Raw genomic sequence first — 8,386 nt, 5'->3', positions numbered from 1 at the left:
TGTGGAGTGTGAGGGGGGTGTGTGTACACACACACACACACACACACACACACACACACACACACACACACACACACACACACACACACACCCTGATTTCCTGCTATCTCCCACACTGCCCAATAAGATGCTGAGTCGTTCTCTTCTAAGCATCCTCCTGTCACAACCCTCCCCAAAATGTGGTTTTGATATCCAAATCATTGTCTCTGCCTCAGATACTGTGTTAAGAACTACAGCTTTCTTCTAGCTGTCTGGTCTAAAAAATATTGGCTTGCTGTACCTGCCTTTGAGATTAATTTTTTTTAAATTGGCTAACACCACGGTCTCCTGTGTATGTGTAGGCAGTTAAGCGTGTTATTAAAATGAGATGGTGTTTTGCTCTTTACATATGACATGCTGATGCAAGCAAATTGACCACAAGAAGATACAACCAGGACCTTCTCTCAGCAACATTTCCACATCTTCTCCCAACGTCTTGATGTACTTTTCAAATTAGACTCTCAAGTCCTTTTGGGGCTTGCCTCAACTTTTTTTTTCTTCAGGAATAGGAGCACCGCAATTCTGGGCAAGCCAGTTGCAGAAGATGACACTGGATTTATTTCATGGACTTTTCTTTTTCTGCCCTCCCTGGCATTGATAAACAAGCATATACAAATGGACTAGATTTTTTTTTTTTCAGTCGAAGACAAAGATTCTCCTCTGTTGACAAATAGCAAGGGAGAAATCTAATTGCACTAACTGAGGTACTACACTTTTGCATCAAGAAATCCTCTATATTATATTGGATTTTCCCTTTTCAACCATCTGCCATTTGGCCCTTATTCCTGTCAGCACATCTGGCTGGTAGATGTTACACTAACCTGTTGTCTCCCTGGAGGATGAGAAGACACATTTTTCTAAAGCTGCTTCTAATGCCAACCTTTTTGCTCTCTGTTAAATAGTGACAGTCCAGGCTTGCATTCTCCAGCTAACATGGTTTACAGAAAATTAACCCACAGCTGAACCGGAGAACTCTCCAGTGAGGACAGATCAATGGTTTTGAGATTTTCTGAGTCAATTTAAGGAAAATGCATCCCTGAGGTTTACCACAACTACCCTTGTTCATTTCAGGGGGGAAGAAAAGGCTACTACCTTAAAACCAGATACTCACACAGACACATATACACAAGTTTAGCTATATTAGCACTGAAAAGACATACGTGACATTCCCTCACTATTGGTAAGAGGCACTTTCCTGCTGACTCATGAGAGCAGCCAGACTCTGGTCCCCAAATGCGGGTGATCAGTAGAATCATTTGGAGGGCTTTTAATGAAGATAGATTCTACTGCTAGTGAACATGAGATCTATTTGTGCCAACAGTCCTCCCCCCTTCTTCTGGCAACAGGACACTTATTCCTCGGGGGAAACCCATTTACGTGACTTAGGTGGAGTCAACACTGACATCTCTGCCACAGGAATGGACATGTGACTCAAGCTTCACCTATCAGAGCACTATATCCTTCTGGCTACTGATTGGTTAAAAGATGGGCATATGACCCAAGCTAGACCAATCAGATAGCTCCCAGAGACTTTTGCTGAAACCACCAGAAAAGATATACACTCCTATCTTTATGGATCACTAGCATAAAGACAAGGTGAGACAGAGCTGCTGGTGGCTATCATTTCATCATACGGGGAGCCCATGAATGAAGCCAAATGATAAGATAAAGAGCCAGGAGATAGAGCAGGGGGCCCAACCCCCAGTCTGTAGACCAATGCTGGTCCACGGCCTATCAGGAACCAGGCTGCACAGCTGGAGGCGAGCAGCAGGCAAACAAGCGAAGCTTCTGCTGCTGCTCCCCATTGCTCCCCATCGCTCGCATTACCACCTGAACCGTCCCCCCCCCCGCCCCCCACCCCAGTCAATGGAAAAATTGTCTTCCACGAAACCGGTCCCTGGTGCCAGAAAGGTTGGGGACCGCTGAGATAAAGAGAGAATCTTGAAGGCAGCATTTGAGTCCTTGGCTCTAGCCCGGCCTAAACCTAACCTTAGACTTTTTAGTTTTGTGAATAAATCTTCCCAATTCTTTTTTTTCCTTTAGGTTAAGTTAGTTTTACTTGAGTTTCTGTCATTTTCAAAGTCATTCTGATTAACACACTGTGTTCTCATGATCACTCTAGTTGGAAGCCACTGAATGAGAGATAGCGATTTCTAAACTTTAGAATGCATGCAACTGAGACAGAGGGCTTTACAAAATGCTATTTCTGAGTCTTTCCCAGAGATTCTGATTCAGAAGGGTGAAGCCCAGAAATCTGCATTGGCTAAGCACTCCAGGTGATTCTCACATGGGACCACACTTTGGGAATCACAGAACTAGAATAACCTCATAGGCTATAGCTTCAGAACGTAGGAAGGTGACTAACTGATTGGGTGCTTACCATGAGCCATAACTCTGGACCAGGTTCTGTACTTAACCTCATTTAATCTCTAGAACAACCTAGTGAGGTCCCCCCAAAGAGAAATAAGATCTCTCCCCTTAGACATGCAAAATGATTTTGGATTGAAGTAGAACAGCAATTCTACTCTTTAAACAAGGGCAGATAGATGCAAGAAATAAACGAACCCACTAAATTTTCATTGACTTTCCAGGTGGTGATAATCCCAAGGATACATGTAATTAGGAGAACTTAATTGATTACTTCAATGGAACCTACTGGTCTTATGCACATCGGACAAGAGAAGAAAATGCATCTTTCAATAGACAGAATCATTAGCAGGTTAGAGTCTAAGTAGTAGAAAGAAGAGTTGAAGCTGTGAGAAGCTGTCCTTATATCAGCCATGATTTGAATCATCCCGTTTTGTGAAAACCTAGAACTGGGTCTTTCTTTCTTTTTTTTTCCTTTACAATGGTGTGTTAGTTTCTGCTTTATAACAAAGTGAATCAGCTATACATACACATATAACCCCAATATCTCCTCCCTCGTGCATCTCCCTCCCACCCTCCTTTTCCCACCCCTCTAGGTGGTCACAAAGCAGCGAGCTGATCTCCCTGTGCTATGCGGCTGCTTCTCACTAGCTATCTATTTTACATTTGGTAGTGTATATACGTCCATGCCACTCTCTCACTTCGTCCCATCTTACCCTTCCCCCTCCCCGTGTCCTCAAGTCCATTCTGTACGTCTGCATCTTTATTCCTGTCCTGCCCCTAGGTTCTTCAGAACCAATTTTTTTTTAAGATTCCATATATATATGTGTTAGCATACAGTATTTGTTTTTCTCTTTCTGACTTACTTCACTCTGTATGACAGTCTCTTGGTCCATCCACCTCACTACAAATAACTCAATTTCGTTTCTTTTTATGGCTGAGTAATATTCCATTGTATATATGTGCCACATCTTCTTTAACCATTCATCTGTCGATGGACACTTAGGTTGCTTCCATGTCCTGGCTATTGTAAACAGAGCTGCAGCGAACATTGTGGTACATGACTCTTTTTGAATTATGGTTTTCTCAGGGTATATGCCCAGTAGTGGGATTGCTGGGTCGTATGGTAGTGGAACTGAGTCTTTCTGAAGCTGGTCTTGGATCAACGGTTTTTGTGCTTTTGGTTTCTGATTTTGAGTTTAAAATTATATGAATGATCGCCTGAGGCTGAATTCTACAGAAGAAGACCCTGAGGTGAGAATTCATATGTAGTTGTTTTATTAAGGAAGCACTTCCCATAAAGTAAGGACAAGAAGCCAAGCAAAGGTGTGATTGTGGGCAAAGTTCCACAGAGGGTAACTCCAGCCTGATTCTGCAGGGGACTCTGGAGTGTAAGGTATACCTGAGTTTGTTCTGACCCAAGGCAAGAGAGCTGGCATTTCATACTCCTGCACTCATAAGTCCTTGACCAAAGGGAGGTAACCTCTGAGTACTTCTGGTTTGGAACATCCAAGAAAATCCGTTCCAGTAGCCTGAGATAGTTTTCCTCCTCTAAAGACTTCCTTGTGCATGGCACCAGGAGCAAAAGCACATCAATGCAGGCAAGGGTCACAAGATATGGTCAAAGGGATCCAAGGGGATTTGGGTGGAGCACCAACAGTGCCTGGTCCAATAACACTGATTCTGTTGCTGACTTGACAAATCTAGTAATTTTTATGCATTTTATGAATTCACCAAGGGACAACTAGTAGATGACAGACACTGGGTTTTTTTAATATGGCCCTGATCTAATTTAAGAATGAAAGATTAGGAACTATCCTTCAGGTGGCTATCTCTAAAACATGCTCAGCTTTTAATATTTTTGTGCCCCAAATGTGCATAAGATAAGCATAGACTTTGTTTTTTTTCCATTAATATTGTTCCATTCAATAAAGTGAGTAATCTAAGTTGAAGAATACACATATTTTCCGTGGGACTCAATAAAGCCATGTTTGATTAAAGAAAACTTGTGGATTTATTAAAGTTACAAAAGTAAGGCATGCCACAAGAAATCAAGTAAGAAATGAAAATATTAAATGGAAAAATCTCCCTCTTAAGTAGCACTGCCTAGAGGTAACCAAATTCTAGTAGTCTATCCTATTTATGGACATTTGGGTGGTTTCCAATTTTTCACTAATACAACGTTACCATAAACTTTTTTGTCTATAGTCTTGTATACAAGGATAGAAGCATCTTTTGCACAAAGATAGATTCTTAAAGGAGAATTGTTGATCAAAAAGATACATGTACCCCAATGTTCATAGCTGCACTATTTACAATAGCCAAGATATGGAAGCAACCTAAATAAATGTCCATCCACAGATGAATGGATAAAGAAGATGAATGGAATATTACCATAAAAAAGAATGAAATAATGCCATTTGCAGCAACATGGATGGACCTAGAGATTATCATACTAAGTGAAGGAAGTCAGACAAAGACAAATATCATATGATATCACTTATGTGTGGAATTTAAAAAATGATACAAATGAACTTATTTACAAAACAGAAATAGACTCACAGTCATAGAAAACAAATTTATGGTTACCAAAGGGGAAGGGGGGGGAGGGATAAATTAGGAGTTTGTGATTAACAGATACACACTACTGTATATAAAATAGATAAACAAGGACCTGCTGTATAGCACAGGGAACTATTCAGTATATTGTAATAACCTATAATGGAAAAGAATCTGAAAAAGTGTATTCATATCTGTATCTCATTTTGCTGTATACCTGAAACATTGTAAACCAACTATACTTCAATTTAAAAACTTTATTATTTTTAGTTTTTTTTATTTTTGGCTGCACCATGTGGCTTGTGGGGTCTTAGTTCCCTGACCAGGGATCGAACCTGGGCCCTTGGCACTGAAAGCGTGAAGTCCTAACCACTGGACTGCCAGAGAATACCCACCACCCGCCCGCAAAAAAAAAATTATTATTTTTTTTTGGAAGGAGAATCCTTGATACCAAAATTCATGCAGTAAATATTTTGGAAGATGGAGTCAAATGTTCAGCACTACCACCACCCCACTCAGCACACACCCTGCAAATGACGGTGCTCTCATATACTTTCACCAACAGGGATTGAATGCCCATTTCCTCAGTTATTTTACTCTTAAATGAAGAAAAGTTTTAAAAGGTTGTCCATATATATCATTGTATTTATTGAATTGGCCCCGTGTATAAACCAGCTGTCAGGCATCAAGCCTCAGCCCTGTCAGTATCATCTGTCTTAGAATCCCCCCTTGTTTAAGCTCAAGCTTGAGTCCTTTTTTTCCCAGCTATTTTAAAATGCATAATTCATTGACTTTTCGTACCTTCACAGTGTTGTACAACAATCACAGCTCTCTAGTTCCAGAACATTTTCATCACTCCAAAGAGAATCATTGTTAACCAATTTTATGTGGTGCTGAGTGAGCATCTCCTGCTTATTGGATGTTTGGGGGAAGGAACAATGCACATTTTGAGTAGAAAAAGTGACCATTATTGAGATTAGAGCTCTGATGATCTTTCTCCTTCTGTGTTATGGAGTTTCTAAGACTTCATGTGCTCCTTTCAGCACTTGGAGACTTGCCAAATGTGCTACTCTTCTTAAAGAATCCCTATTGGCCTGAATAATTTAAAACCCTGGACTGGGATCTTTCTGAAAAAACACGGTTCACTCTCATAGTTTCCTCTTACCCTTCTAGCCTAGTCTTCCACTTCATTCTACCATGTAGCCCCACTAAGTACCAGTGTTCCTTCGCTCCCTGTCTTTATTTGAAGTGTTCTCTCTGCCCAGAATACACTTTCCCTGGGACATCCTACTCATTTTTCAAAGCCCATCTTCAGGGTCACCTCCTCTGTGAAGTCTTCCTTGATATTGATTCCTTTCTCCCATTTACACCCATAGGGCATTGTTTAAACCTCCTCTTTCAGATGATCTGCTGTTAGAATGGCTTAACTGTGTGTCTTTCTCCATCTCAATGTGAGCTTCCTGATGGTAGGGACATTGCCCTACTCATCTTTCAGTTGTCCTGTACTTCCTAGCTTAATATGTGTTTTCTGAACTGAATTTGAACCGTGAACATGCTATGAATTTTTTTTTCTTTTTAAAATTAATTAATTTATTTTTGGCTCCATTGGGTCTTCATTGCTGCAGGTGGGCTTTTCTCTAGTTGCGGTGAGTGGGGGCTTCTCTTCGTTGCAGTGCGCGGGCTTCTCATTGCAGTGGCTTCTCTTGTTGCGGAGCATGGGTTCTAGGCGGGCGAGCTTCAGTAGCTGTGGCACGCAGGCTCAGTAGTGTGGCCTGTGGGCTCTAGAGCGTGGGCTCAGTACTTGTGGCTCACGGGCTTAGTTGCTCCATGGCATGTGGAATCTTCCCCGTCCAGGGCTCAAACCCGTGTCCCCTGCATTGGCAGGTGGATTCTTAACCATTGTGCTACCAGGGAAGTCCTACTATGAATTTTGGTAACATTTAATTTTAAAAAGTTATCTCAGGAAAAAAAAATACTGATTCATATAACTGGGGAAAAAAATACTTGCCTTAGGGTTTTTCTGGGTGAAAGAAACCAAAATCTGTTTAGATTAGCTTAGGGGTAAGTGGGTTTTTAAAGAAAGATAAAAATCCCATAAAATTCCAAGAAAAGCTGGAAATCTAGTTCTCAAAAGGAAACGAGCTAGGGTGGTACCAGTGATCTGGAGCAATAAGAATTTATGGACCTTTTGGCTAGTGATTATTTTTTTCTTTCGACTAATATTTACTGAGCACCTACTGTATGCCAGAATGGCGGCAGACCCCAGGCATGTAGCAGTGAATGACACTGTCACGATCTCTGCCCTCATGCTACTTTCAATCTGGTTGCTAAGCATTCACGTAATGGGCCTCTTCACCTGCATCCTCCCCCAATCTATGTTTCTTAGTTCGAGCTCTTGAGGGGGAATCTAATTGGCTTTGGGCAGTGTTATAACTGACGGGATCCTTCTGGGTCAGGCATCTGGGGCCATCTCTGACCAGGTTACAGGGGGCAGGAAAGCAGAGACTTCTCTGAAGAGGGTCAAGGGCTGGTCAGGCACTCAAAGGTGACTCTTGTAAAAAAAAAAAAAATCATCCTTATTCTACAGGATTTGCAAATATATTATTTATGATTCATTTTCTACCTTTTAAGGCTCCAGATTCCAAAGATGACTGTAATAAAGAAAAGGCCATTTCATATTATGATGGTTCCATCATAGGTGGCTGTGGGAAGCCAGCACAATTACTGCTTTAATTTGAAAGTTCTGCCAGAGCAATTAGCTCTGCTGGTGAATTTTTGGAGTTGGAACCTTAGAGAGCATCAAATTCTGCTGACCTATTTTCCAGAGATAAAAACCGAGGCCCAAAGAAGGGAAATGATTTGGTCAAGGTCAGGGATCTGTGGTCAGAGAGGCATTAGGAACGGAACTCAGGTGGTTGCTGCTGTTGAGATGTTTAATGCTCTTTTTTTTTTTTTGCGGTACGCGGGCCTCTCACTGTTGTGGCCTCTCCCGTTGCGGAGCACAGGCTCCGGACACACAGGCTCAGCGGCCATGGCTCACGGGCCCAGCCGCTCCGCGGCATGTGGGATCTTCCCAGACCGGGGCACGAACCTGTGTCCCCTGCATCGGCAGGCGGACTCTCAACCACTGCGCCACCAGGGAAGCCCGATGCTCTTTCTTTTTTCATCTCTCCTCATCCATTCCTCCTCTTTCTTTCCTTTTAACACACTTTGATTACTTTTCTTGAATAGGTAAAGCATACAGATGGTTTAAAACACAGTACACAAAAAGTATAAGGAGGAAAGTATAATAATTGTTCCTCCCTTCCAGTTCCTATCCCTAGAGGCCACCACTGTGTCTAGTATATCTTTCCAGAAATGGTCCATATATTCTAACAGTAAGTATGCTTTTATTTTTGCCTTTTTTTTTTTTTATTTACTA

The sequence above is a fragment of the Neophocaena asiaeorientalis genome, unplaced genomic scaffold (genome assembly GCF_003031525.2).
Source record: "Neophocaena asiaeorientalis asiaeorientalis breed wild unplaced genomic scaffold, Neophocaena_asiaeorientalis_V1.1 scaffold91, whole genome shotgun sequence".
NCBI lineage: Eukaryota > Metazoa > Chordata > Mammalia > Artiodactyla > Phocoenidae > Neophocaena > Neophocaena asiaeorientalis.
The sequence above is the reverse complement of the archived record's forward strand: the minus strand, read 5'-3'. Positions refer to the sequence as shown.